At 37.1% G+C, this 14563-nt stretch overlaps 1 pseudogene; it reads right to left on the minus strand.

The window, feature by feature from the left end:
* Window positions 1-10009: 10009 nt before the first annotated feature.
* Window positions 10010-13902, minus strand: LOC101131648 (small ribosomal subunit protein eS1-like; annotated as a pseudogene).
* Between the last annotated feature and the right edge of the window lie 661 nt (window positions 13903-14563).

Raw genomic sequence — 14563 nt, forward strand, 5'->3', positions numbered from 1 at the left:
AAAGGAAAGCAAGAGTATTCCACTTTACACCTGTCATGTACATATGGTCCATCTCATTCTCATGCTTTGTTGGATTGAACTATTCAAACAGTAATGAGGATTGACACAACTTAAAGGAAAAGAGACTCATTTCAGTTCATCTCTCTTTATGTTCCCAACTTTCCTAGAACTTGTCTTTATTAAGTTTCCTTTATTCTGGTTTTGTTTCTGAGACATTGTATGAAATGAAAACTAGTCCCACATTAAACTCAACTAGAGAGAGATTATCTTTAAAGCATTCATATAAACAAAGGGACTATGAAATAGCCAACATCATAATTGGAACTAGAGCAAATCACAGTAAAACAAAAATTATTGATTAGGTTTTATTCTTAACACCAGTTAAGTAACTATGTGCAAGTGTAAAACCTTCACTTGTTGATTTCTAAGATTAAAATCCATAAAACTGTCCATAATCTATACCTCTCACATTTACCTCTCCATAGTAGATCAAACAAGAGTAATTAGATTTCTGCCTGACTAGCAGGGGAGAAAAACTGTTTCATTTTTGGATCAAAATCTTCCTAGTGGATTGAATCACATTCTTTACCTATCAACACTTAGCAATTGCTTTTGTGTTTTATTTGGTTCAAACTATCAAAATGTGATTCTATAATTTTCAGTAGAAAGAATGTCAGAGTCTAAAATTTGATTCTCATTCTAGATTTAAAGATTATTCTCCCCATTTCACTTTCTCCAAAGTTCTAGGCTTGATATCATTTTAAATGTGATAGTACCTATCTTCCTCATCCCCACAAAAGAAAAATCAACTTGTAATCCGAAGCCTTAGTTCACTGAAAGGCAAACTATAATTATTGATTTAGAATATGACTTTAGTACCAGAAAAGCAATTATCTGACCTTACCTTATCCCTATGCTCTTGCTTTATCCCAATTCAAATGAGACTGACACTGTTGAATATCTAATAACAATATCTAATAACAGTAATTTTACAAGATGCTATTTCTGAAACAAGATTACATTCTGCACAGCCTCACTTATTCTTATGTAAAACTCAGAATCTTAAACCAGCTCCTATAAAGGCATTTAATATTTCATCCACATGGGCTAAACTATCGTCCATATCAGCCCTACCTCCTGGTTACTTCAGCAAAAGATATGTAATAGGAAGCATAGCTATGGCCATAATTACTTTAAAATCAGTTTGTTCACATTTGGATCTACAGTTCTTACAAATGAACATACATAATTATAACATTAAAAAGCAAATCACGGCTGGGCGCGGTGGCTCACACCTGTAATCCCAGCACTTTGGGAGGCTGAGGTGGTGGATTACTTGAGGTCAAGAGTTCAAGACCAGCCTGGCCAACATGGTGAAACCTCATCTCTACTAAAAATACAAACATTTGCCAGGCGTGGTGGTGTATCCCTGTAATCCCAGCTACTCGGGAGGCTGAGGCAGGATAATCACTTGAACCTAGGAGGCAGAGGTTGCAGTGAGCCGAGATCACACCACTGCACTCCAGCCTGGGGGACAGAGTGAGACTCTGTCTAAAAAAAAAAAAATGCTACTCATGGTTCTGGTAATAACTTTACCAACTAGAGATAAGTCAACTGGGGTAAAAAGACAAAAGTTTCAGTTCTCATTCTGTCTTGAAAGTGACACTGGTACAGTCATGCATCACTTAACGACAGGGATACATTCTGAGAAATGTGTCCTTAGGTGATTTTGTCATTGTTCAAACATAGAGTGTACTTACACAAACTTAGATGGTATACATAAACCAGTGGCATAGTCATTTATTATCATTATCAGATATTATGTACTATACATAATTGCATGTGCCATACTTTTATACTACTGGCAGTGCAGTAGGTTGGTTTACACCAGCATCACCACAAACACATGAGTAATACATTGTGCTAGATGTTACAGTAGTGATGATGTCACAAGATAGGAATTTTTCAGCTCCATTATAATCCTATGGGACCACCATTGTATATGTGGCCCATTGTTAACTGAAACGTCATTATGCAGTGCAGCGCACGACTATATATTGATATGCTGCACTTTGGACCTGAGCACTTGAGCAGTGGCAGAATTGATGGAAAAAAGGAAAAGAGCTTCTGGAATTTGTTGTTGTTGTTGTTGTTTTTGTTTTTATTTTTGTAGAGACAGGGTCTCACTCTGTTGCCCGGGCTGGTCTCAAACTCCTGGGCTCAAAGTGCTGGGATTACAGAAATGAGCCAACCGTGCCCAGCCTGGAAGTTTCAGAAAGAGAAAAATCAGATGTTCCTGCAGAAGGGTAACACTATTTTTTAGAGGAGCTGCTGGTTTACTAGTGTATTAGTTAGTGGTTTCTTAAAAAAGAAACAAGAGCTGGCACTTTAGAACATTTCAGCCTGGCATACTATATAAAGCTATTTGTTTAGTCATAGCAAAGGAAAGATGATCTCAGCCACATAGCTTGTTTACATATGTTGGACCTATCTTAGAGCACATTTCATCCCCCTGTAGCGTTAATTGTTAATGGTAGTTTTACTTATTTTAATAAACATAATGCGAATAATAGAACTGCACCTGCATGTTAGAGTTTAGACAGTGTTGTCACATACATCTCATTTGATCCTTACAACTCTGTGAATTGGGTAGTACAGATACTGTTTTTACAAATGAGGAAGCTGAGATTCAGAGAGGCCAAGTAACTTGCCTAAGATTTCCCAGCCAGAGAAACCTAGAACTGACTACTATATTACATCATGTCACTTCATGGTAATAAAACTCTTCAGTGGGGTACTGCAGGGTAAGACATTCTATATTATATGGGCATGTAATTATAGTAACACAGGAAGAAATGTTCGAACACATACAAAATTTGCTTAGTCACTATTTAGGTGACCAAAAGATGGCATTAACTGTTATCTTGCGTCTGCATTGTATATTAAGGAGTATACTGTGAATAATCTTTGAGATTTTATCTTTGTGTGTGAGAAACAGGCTCTCACTGTATTGCCCAGGCTGGAGTGCAGTGGTGCACTCACGGCTCACTGTAGCACTGATCTCCCAGGCTCAAGTGATCCTCCCACCTCAGCCTCCTGAGTAGCCAGGACCACAGGCATATGTCACCACGCCAAGCTAATTTTTTTATTTTTTGTAGAGGCAGAATCTCACTATGTTGTCCAGGCTGGGCCTGAACTCCTGGGCTCCAGTGATCCACCTGCCTTGGCCTCCCAAAGTGCTTGGATTACAGGCATGAGCCACCACGCCTAGCCTGAGATTTTCTTTAGTGATGGCTGCAATTAAATTTTTAGTGAAAATAGTTTTTTTCTGATTCTAATAATCATACATTCTGGTAGGACAGAAAAATATGAATATAATATATAAAATATAAAGAATGAAGTATAATATACTAGAACTCCCAGCACCTAGGGTAAACCACTGCTCCTTTCAGAATCTCTCAAAGCACATACACATGCACACACACACACACACAAGACTTTATCCTTTTTAAACTATCTGTCATTTTTCACTAGACAACATTTTAAATATTTTCCCATATCAATAGATGAGATCTACTTACCCATTTTTAATTGTGGATAGTATACAATGTATAGATATACCTTTTTTCCCCCATCTAAGCTTCTGTTGGTGGACATTTGAGACATTTCCATTTTTATTTTGCTATTATAAATTATTGGGAAAATTTAGGACACATTCCTGAAAGTATTACTGAATCAGAGATTACTCCAATTTAAGATTACGATAAATATTGCCATACATCCCTCCAGAAATGTTGTAATTTGTATTCATGTTGACAGTGACGGAGGACAAATTTTCTCACACTTTCCGTGATAAACAGGTTATGTCAAGTAATTTTCATCTTTTCCAAAATGAATAATTGAAATGGGAACATGTGAGAAGACCCTGATGAAACTGGGAGCATTGAACCCCTGAATTCTGCTGAGTGTTCTTTGCAGTAAAAGACCCCTTCTCTACAGCCTTATGGAGAGTTCCTTACAGTTTACTGAGGAAGAGAAAACTCAGGCCTGATTTATAGATGATCCTGCCCAATATGCGATACAACCCACAAGTGGACAACTACACAAGACAGTCCCTTCTGGGACACCCTGAAGGACAGCGGTGAAGGTAAATCCTCCCAGAAGGTACTTTGAGCAGTGTACCTAGTTATTCATTTTGCTTAGAAGGAGAAATGGCCAACAGTGTGAGTCTATATGGTTTATGGGCTACAGCCAATAGTTGGCTGGATGATCAGTGACTTAGAAGGAACATGACTGGAAAAATTGGTGACAAGGAGGTCTGGAGAAGAGATATGTGGGTAGATCTCTCTTAGTGGGCAAAGAATGTTAGATATTTGTTTCCTTTGTGAATGCTCATCAAAAGGTGACCTCAGAGTTTGGTAAATAATTGAACGTGGAAAGCTAAGGAAAAGGAAGAATCAAAAGCAATTACAAGACTATGATCATAGAAAACTAGGAGAATGGTGAGAGTAGGAAGGCTCTCAGGGTGGGGTACTGGCATGATATACAAGTAGACGTACCATATAGGTAGTTGTCTATAGATATAGATCTATAAGGCACAAAAAATGGCATTTGAAGCTATGAGAGTACATAACCTTTCCTCAAAAGTAGCTTCCCTTTGAGGACCAAGGTCTGAGCCTTGTAGAACCTCTGATGCAGGTCAAGTAGCATAAGAGGTAAAGAGAAACAATATTTGACAAACAATGAGGGTTTGGTTTTGCATAAGAACAGAATAGCAATAATGGTGAAAGCAGAGAGGAGTTCAAGATTTCAAAATACTATTCATCACACAAAAACCTGTACATGAAAGTTCATAGTAGCTTTACTGATAATAGCCAAAAACTGGAAACAACCCAAATGTTTTTCAAATGGTGATTGGTTAAACAAACTACAAAATACTACTCAACAATCAAAATGAATGAACTAGTATTATATGCAAGAATTTGGATGGCTCTCAAGAGAATTATGCTGAGAGACTAAAGCCAACCTCAAAAGGTTACGTATTTATATTATTCGATTTATTCAACATTCTCAAAATGATAAAATTATGGAAATGGAGAACATATTAGTGGTTTCCTGGGGTTGTAGAGAGGAAAGGGAGTGGGTATAACTGTAAAAAGGGGTAGCATAAGGGATCTTTGTGGCAATAGAAAAGTTCTGTTTCTTGATTGTGGTAGTGTTAACACAAACCTACACATATGATAAAATTGCATAGAACTACCACATACACTCACATGCACAAATGAATGCATGTAAAACTGGTAAAATCTCAATTTCTTTATATAAGATGATATAAGATTTTATTATGTAAGATGTTACTATTGGGAGAAACTGGGGGAGGGGTGTACCGGATTTGTCTCTACTAATTTTCATGACTTCCTATGAATCTATAATTATTTCAAAATAAAAAGGAAAAAAAAACTGTGCCAAGGGGAAAAAAAGACTATTAGGTTTAGCCAGGAGCAGTTAATTTTAGAATATTTTCTGTAGAGTGGTGAGGATAAGAGCCAAAAAAACAAGAGATTAAAGAAAGAAATAGATGGAAAATAGTCTCTTCTTCCAACTGAACCCAAATAATCCGCAGTACTTTCTTAACATTATAATCCATACCAACCAAAATGGAAAAGGCTTCTGAAATAAAAGAAAAAAGGAAGGATTCCTTTTTAGGCTGTAGCAAACAAAAACAAACACAGTTTGAGGAGATTTGGGAGGTTTTATACCTTAATGTTTAAACCTGGCTGCCAGAGGAATGTAAACAGAAGACTGTCTTTTTCTATCTTTTTATCCTCCAGGAGAATTAATTTTTCCAACCAGAAATCAACATCCTGAAGGGCCAGGATCAGAGGCCGTCAAAGGTTTATTACCAGCCAGATTATTATCAAGGAGCAGAGACAATAATTATTACATTGTTGACAAACATACATTTTTGCTTTCTGGTCCCTTCATGTTGTACTCAGGATTAGTATTTTTAGGAAGATTAGAGAATACTTTGCAGAATACCTTAAGTGATAAAAAGTCACTAGGGAGTATATTTGCAGCTCAGCATGTGGGACCAAAGAAGTTCAGCTCATTGCCTGATCTAAAAATAATCATCCTTGATGTAGAATCCTGTTAGGTTCAGAAATGTAACATATAAGCTAAAATATTTCTACCTATCTCAGAAGTCCCAATTATACAAATTTGTATCTGCAGATCTCATAGTCTAAAATCTGATGCATCTCTCTCCAGCTCTCTCCATGTACTTTGAATAAAGAATATATATATTCTCCGAATCTCTAGATCTCCTTCTCAAAATCTAATCACAACAAATTAGCTGTTTCTTTTAGCTTCCCATCAAGAATGGCTTGGCACAGTGGCTCATGCCCATAAGCCCAGCACTTTGAGAGGCTGAGACAGGAGGATCAGTTGAGGTCAGGAGTTCACGACCAGCCTGGACAACAGAGCAAGACTCTATCTCTACAAATTTTTTTTTTTAAATTAGCCAGGAGTAGTGGTCCTACTTGGGAGGCTGAGGCAGGAGGATCACTTGGGCCTAGGAGTTAAAGGTTACTGTGAGCTATGATCTCCCCACTGCACTCCAGCCCAGGTGACAGGGTGAAACTCTGTCTCTAAAAAAAAAAAATTTTAATAAAAAAAGCTGGGCACGGTGGCTCACGCCTGTAATCCGAGCACTTTGGGAGGCTGAGGCGGGTGGATCACCTGAGGTCAGAAGTTCAAGACCAGCCTGGTCAACATGGTGAAACCCCATCTCTACTAAATATGCAAAAATTAGCCAGGCATGGTGGCGGGCGCCTGTAATCTCAGCTACTCGGAAGGCTGAGGCAGGAGAATCTCTTGAACCCAGGAGAGAGAGGTTGCAGTGAGCCAAGATCGCACCATTGTGCTCCAGCCTGGGCAACAAGAGCGAAACTTCATCTCAAAAAAAAAAAAAAGAGTCCGGGTGCAGTGGCTCACGCCTGTAATCCCACCACTTTGGGAGGGTGAGGTGGGCGGGTCACCTGAGATCAGGAGTTTGAGACCAGCCTGGCCAACATGGTGAAACCCTGTCTCTAGTAAAAATACAAAAATTAGCCAGGCGTGGTGGTACGCACCTGTAATCCCAGCTACTCGGGAGGCTGAGGCAGAAGAATTGCTTGAACCTGGGAGATGGAGGTTTCGGTGAGCCAAGATCTTGCCACTGCACTTCAGCCTGGGTGACGGAGCAAGACTGCATCTCAAAAAAAAAAAAAAAAGAATGGTTTACTTCTAATTTCATAAAAGTTTTTCTTTGCCTTTTGATAACAACTATAATATTTCATGAATAAATGTATTTTTATTACTAATTTGGGGGAAAATCTTGGAAAATCTTGTTCATATAAATTGGGGTTAATGTTTCGGGAAAAAAAATAGAATCTTAAATTTTTCAAACTGGAAAAGACCTTAAAAGATTCTCTATCAAAACCCCATTCCACCCCCACCCCACCAACTACTTTTTTTTTTTTAACTATTTGAGGCAAATAAATTAGCTTCTCAAGTTCATGAAAGGCATAAAATTAGAGATTTTAATGCTGTTCTTAGAAACTACAGCCTAATCTTTGCCCTTTTGCCAAAAGAAGAAGGAGGAGGAGGAGGGGGAAGGAGAAGGAGGGAAGAGGAGGTAAGAGGAAGAAGAGGAAGGAAGAGGAAGAAGAGGAAAAGGAGGAAGAAGAAGAGGAAGAGGAGGAAGAAGAAGAGGAGGAAGAGGAAAAAGAAGGAGAAGAAGAAAGAAGAAGGAGGAGGAGGAGGAAGAAGAAGAAAGAAGAAGAAGAAGAAACTACTACACTACTGCTACTACTGCCGCTACCACCACATTTTTTCTGTCTAAATTTGAAAAGACATTTAAAAGTCAATTATATTTTTTGGTTCAACTACTTGATACCGAAAGAATCTGGTCATATGTCTTAACAGCATACATATATATATCTTAAAGAGTGTGTGTGTGTGAATCTATATCTACATATAGCACTTTGTGGCCACATTGAAACACTTATCAAACTACATTACAGCTATTTGTGAATTGTCTATTCACCTGACACAATAGTAGCACCTGGAAATTAGAAACCATATGTTTTTTCCTTACCTTGTGCATTTTTCCACTTCTGAAACTATGAACTATTTCAAAATATTCTCAAAAATAGAGAATAAAAAATAAAAACATAGAGAATAATGTAACAAAGACTTATCATCCAGCATTACCAAATCTTAACATTTTGTTACATTTATTGCATTTTTTAAAAATGAAACACTAGAAATACTGTTGAAACCTTCCAAATTCATTTTCTTCCTTCCCTTCTCAGAGATAATCACTACTATCCAGGATTTGGTGTTATGTCATTCCCATGCATGTTTTTACAGTGTTATCACATATGTATGTATCCATATATTAATATATATGCATTTTATTGTTTTGCATATGCTTTAAAACTATTTTAGTAGTGGCATACCCTGAATATTCTTAAATTTGCTAAATTTTCTTAACTTACTCTGAGCTTTAAGGCTTATCCATGTTGGTAATAATCATTCATGTATTCATTCAAACTGCTATATAGCATTCTATAGTATGAACACATCCCTGGTGAATATGTAGGTAGTTTTCATTTTTCACTATTATAAACAATGCTGTAATGAATATTCTTCTAGATATCTCTGTGCACATGTGCAAGGGTTTCTTTGGGATATGTTCAAGAAGTAGAATTGCTATACATACTGATAAATTGAAAATGAATTACTTGATATTGACAAATTGCATTCTAAAATGGTTGTCTGATTTTTACTCCCGCTCATATTTAAGTCCCCATGTGATCTAGTCCATTTTTTAAATTTTGGCTAATCCGATGGGCGAGGATGACATCTTATTCTTTTGACTTAAATTGTCCTGATTATTAGTTATATTGAACATCTATTCATATGTTCATTGACCCTATTGGATTTCCTCTTCTGTCAACTGCCTGTTTTTATTCTTCACCAATTTCTCTCTAAGGTTAATCAGTAGTCTTTCTCTATATACTGTGCATATACTAATTATTTGTTGGTTGTATACATTGCAAATATTTTCTCCCAGTGAGACCTTGTCCTTTTCATTTCCACCAACCAGTAAAGTACCTAGAACCTAAAATATAGAAAAGTGTGCAGAAGAAAAAAAATTTTTGAGACGGGTTTTTTGTTTGTTGTTTGTTTGTTTTTGTCGCCCAGACTGGAGCCCTGTGGCATGATCACAGCTCACTGCAGCCTCAATCCCCCAGGCTCAAGTGATCCTCCCACCTCAGCCTCTTGGGTAGCTGGGACTACAGGTGCACACCACAACACCTGGCTAATTTTTTGAAATTTTTGTAGAGAGGAGTTTCACCATGTTGCCCAGGCTGCTCTTGAATTCCTGAGCTCAAGCAGTCTACCTGCCTCGGCTTCCCAAACTGTTGGGATTGCAGGTGTGAGCCACCATGCACGGCCAAAAATTTTTAAAGATGCAAAGGGAGAGGGAGAAAAAGGGAAAGAGCAATTTCACACATCATTCTCACCAAGGTATAGCCATTTGACGAAGTTTTTACGGTAGACTTGACAGGACTAATCATCAAATTATTTTCATTCAAAACATCTGTTTTGAATTTATTTATTGATTTATTGATGTATTAAATTTTTTACCATCATAACATCAGGGCATTCTGTGTTGCTAGTGGTGGTACTGATGATGATGCTGGCTTTTTATTTTATACATTGTTATTTTGGTCCATCTGAGCAACTATTTTTTAACCAAAAGTTTTTTTTTTTCTTTTGCCCACTTTTTTGGCAAGTCACTGTAGTTGAAAAAGCCTCATATCTAAGTTAATAAATGTTACCTTATGATCTCTTAAGACTGTTTTATTGCCGTTTTTTCTTTATCCTCATCCCCAACTTTTGTTCAATAGAAGGCACAATTAATTATATAAAAGATACATAGAGTCTGCATTTGCTTTCCTTAGGCATAGGAATTACACTGGCTATTTCCATACAGGCAGTATTCTCCTAGACCTTCTCTATAGATGCCAATTAGAAGATTAGCGTCTTTTCTCTCTCCCTCTTTGCTATTAAATAGTCACACAAAAGCCGAGCTGACAAATTACTCCGTCCATGGTGCTCGACAAAGACAGACAATAGATCATCATCATTTACTATACTTGAATCCTATTAATCACAGATTAATGAGAACATGTCTAGTGGGGAAGAAATTACCAGAATGTGGGCCTATTGGCTTGCTACTCATGTAACATCTGCTCAGGCTTTACCTTTAGTGTCATGTCATCTTTTATCACATTGAAATAATGTTTGCTCCAGAAACATAATTAAGATAATGGAGCAAATTCAGAGCCCTTCCCTTAATAATTAAAGAACCACGGTTGTATTTCTTAGTTCAGTGGCTTTTAAAAAAAACTAATTTCCCTCTGTTCTTGATTATTTCCTTTTTCTTTTGCTCATAATGAACTATCAAATCTTGGGGCTCTTTTTTCTCTTTGTAAACTATGATTAATCCTCATACCCAAAACTAGGACAAAGTCAGAGTTTGAGTTCCTTTTTCTATTGAGATAAAATTCATGCGATATGAAATTCACCATTGTAACCACATTAAAATGCACAATTAAGTGGGATTCCTTTTACAATTTGAAACATCCTAAACTCAGATTAATACTTAGAATATCATATACACTTTGTAAGGATCATCAAGTACTATATTTATTTTCCTTAACCTTCATCTACAATGTACTGTTTTATTTTTATATAATCAAATACTTTTATTTTTAAAATCTGGGGTTTTACCAATGTTTTAGTTTTTTATACTTAAGCTAATTACCTGCTTTACTTTAAAGCATAGAAGTAGAAATTTGGGTTCAAATATTTAATATTCTTGGAGGTCTCCTATCCTTTTGTTGCAACAAGGGGTAGAACTAGGGGAACAAATATAAAGATAAGTTTAAAAATAAAAAGCAATTTTTATTCATCTATAATGGCATCTATAATCAGCTGCTTAAAAGTAAAAAGTCATAATTCATGATTATAAAACTGAAAAAAGTAATCGCTTGGGTTAAAAAATCTAGAATATATATTTGTTACTCTTGGAAGGCTGTGGTGATGAGTGCTCAGGGCTGGATAAGCTGTGATCTAAGGCTTTGTGATTAAGCCATGATTCAGCACCACGGGAATAAAAACAGCTCCACAACCAAGAGCTGGCAAGCACTAGTTCAGGAAGCAGGGAGGAGGATTGCAAAGAGCTTCTTAATTAAATTTTAATTATTGCTAATTAGAACTACTGTTTTTTTATATCCCCAACAAGGAAGACAAGAGTTGATCTTGCCTTTTTATTATTCTGCTAATTAGTTTCCCAAGGAGAGGTTTGAAAGGGCAGTCTCTGCTTTGACAGTATACAAGTTGTTAGCTGAGCTCAGACCTGCAGATAAATCTCATGCTAAAGTTTGAGCGTTAGTATTCCTAGGTAGATATTTTCTGGTTCTAAAATTTCATTACAAATATCTGAGGGAATGAATTGTCCCTATCCACTATTTAAAGAAATCCATAAATTAGTTTTCCTGTTGTTTATCCTCTCTACCTTCTCTTCATACAAGTATCAAAGATTTTGCTTAATTATTAGTGAATCCTCTACACACATTAATGAGGTAAACTTTATGCCTTTTTGAATTGTTTGTTAAATGTTAGAGATGATCTCTATCTGATTGTAAAGAACAATTAGATGTACACATAAAAGTGACTGCTAGTTTTCTCTAGCAGTGAATTTAGTGCTTTGCAATAGGTAACAACAACAACAAAAATTGAAGTTCCTGCTCTGAAGAGCTCCCAAGTTCTATTAAATACCATTTAAGATGAAATGCTAACTGTTCCAGGTAAACCACATTTGAGATTGCAAAGCAGAAACCCTAATTGTAAACTTGAATTCATAATCCCAGAAGGTTCCCAAGACCCATTAGCATTATAGCCCTCTGCAAAATACAAATTCTATTTTGTAAGTGCACACATTTCATAATTCTTCTCCCAAGATAATAAAGATAAGAGTTCTGAGCTAGTGCAACTCCCTGTGTTAATTACAATAAAATCCAACAAATGAAATTACATTTTTGGAATCAACAGCTTTTGGCCAAGCAAACCCACATGCCTTGACAGCCTTCCTTTGCAGTTGGAGTTACATTAACACATGTGTTTGTTTCCTCACCTTTTACAGACACAAGAGCCCTGTGATATGTTAATTCACACCAAATTCTAATCCTTTCCCTTGTCTTTATCTTTCCAACTCAGTGATATGATGTGTCAACACCTTTCATATTGGGAAGAAAAAATGCTTAGACAAAATTTTATTTCTACTCACTTTAATTAAAATTACAGAAACTAGAAAACAAAGTGTAAGTAAATTAAGGCATTGTCTTTCAATGCCATTCACCATCTGCCCTGTCAATATCCACTCTGATCTGAATTATTCTAAAAAGTCATCTGGGTCTTTCCTACTTTGATTAGTCAATTAGCCACATCTCACATTGGTTTAAAATGTGTTTTTTCAGGTCAGTAAGTTACCCTCACAACCTTAGAGTAGCTGACTTGCCAATAAATAAAGACTTCTGAGATTTTTCTATTAATATGCAAAGATTTCTGCTTTTTTCAGCTTATTCTATATTTAAACATGATGTAATGCTTATAGAACTTTTCTCTTTAAAATAATAAACATTATAAAATCATTTTTTCTCCACAAATAGAACTTTTTATTTGCCACTATTAAAAGTCTGAACTTTAAACAGATTCTAGGACCAGTGAGTTCATATCCATCAGCTCATTCAACTTTGGCACCTGTCTTATGTCCAGAAGCTTTCTCAGAACCACTACTTTCACCATGAAGCTCTGTGAGTTTTCCCAATTCAAACTTGGACTTCTTTAGCATTTTTAATTTTTTTTTTTTTTTTTTTTTGAGACGGAGTCTCACTCTGTTGCCAGGCTGGAGTGCAGTGGCATGATCTCGGCTCACCGCAACCTCTGCTTCCTGGGTTCAAGCGATTCTCCTGCCTCAGCCTCCCAAGTAGCTGGGACTACAGGTGCATGCCACCATGCCTGGGTAATTTTTGTATTTTTAGTAGAGATGGCGTTTCACCATGTTGGCCAGGATGGTCTCAATTTGACCTCGTGATCCACCTGCCTCGGCCTCCCAAAGTGCTGGGATTATAGGTGTGAGCCACTGCACCTGGCCAGCATTTTTACTTTTCTAATGAACACATCATGGAAAGGATAAATAGATTGGCAACCGTTTTGTATGTCTTTTGCAATGCTGTCTGGAATCAATTTATTGACCACTTCTTTCAAGTCATTTGTCTGCACCTCTTGGGTCATGATTTCCATCGTCTCCTAGATCTGGCGAGCCTGTTGGTGGTGAATATCTATTTGTTGCATTTTTTAGTATAACCAATACAGAATAACTGAAGCAAATAACCATCAGTAGTCTTGACATAAGCATGAGCTTCAATCATGGTCTGTCATTTTTTGACCATGGAACACATTTTGTCACAGGTGAAATTCATGCCACGGAAGTCAGGCAGGCAGGTTTTGCCTGAACATCATCAGTAATCAGCTTGCATTTTCTAAATGCACCTTCATCATTCTGCAGATCAGCAAGACTCACTTCAAATACATGACACTTGAGGCCATCAGATGCAATTTTGGTTCCTTGAGTCCTGGTGACCAGCATCTTTCCAATGTTTCATATATTGAATATAGCCAGTGCTTTCACATCGTACCAATCTTTCTTAGAAAATGGATCAACCACTTTCTTCTTGGCTCCCTTTTTGCCGCTTTTCTAAGGTACTTGTGCTTGCCATCTGCCATGGTGCTGCTCAGAGAGCCAAAAGGGGTTTTGGGTTTTTTGTTTGTTTGTTTGTTTTTTGAGACAGGGTCTCACTCTGTCACTCAAGCTGGAGTACAGTGGTGCCATCATAGCTCACTGCAGTCTTGAACTCCCGGACTCAAGTGATCCCCTTGTGCCCCACCGCCCCCCACCCCCACTGCCTCAGCCTTCCAAGTAGCTGGGACTACATGCGTAAGCCACTCTGCCTGGCTAATTTTTTAAAAAAATTTTTGTAGAGATAGGGTCTCACTGTGTTGACCAGGCTGGTCTCAAACTCCTGGCCTCAAGCGATCCTCTCACATCAGCTTCCCAAAATGTTGGGATTACAGGCATGGGCCACTGTGCCTGGTGCAAAATAATTTTTTTCTTTATTATATATTATTATGTTAGATATAAAGCATGTTATTACTAACTTCATTTTTATAGGCAAAGAAAGTCCACCAGAAAATTATCTAACTCCCGTTACACTCTTTTGTAACTTGCTTGTTATACTCCTGTTTCTTGTTTCACAAACATCTATATTAGTCAACAGCAGATAGTTTTTTAAGTGACAGTTGGGCTGTTCCAAGGCTTTATGGGTGAGCATGGGAAAAGCCTCTAGATTGGATACCTTTGAAGAGAATGGGAATGAGACAGAGAATG

This window comes from Gorilla gorilla, chromosome 15 (assembly GCF_029281585.2).
Source record: "Gorilla gorilla gorilla isolate KB3781 chromosome 15, NHGRI_mGorGor1-v2.1_pri, whole genome shotgun sequence".
NCBI classification, from domain to species: domain Eukaryota; kingdom Metazoa; phylum Chordata; class Mammalia; order Primates; family Hominidae; genus Gorilla; species Gorilla gorilla.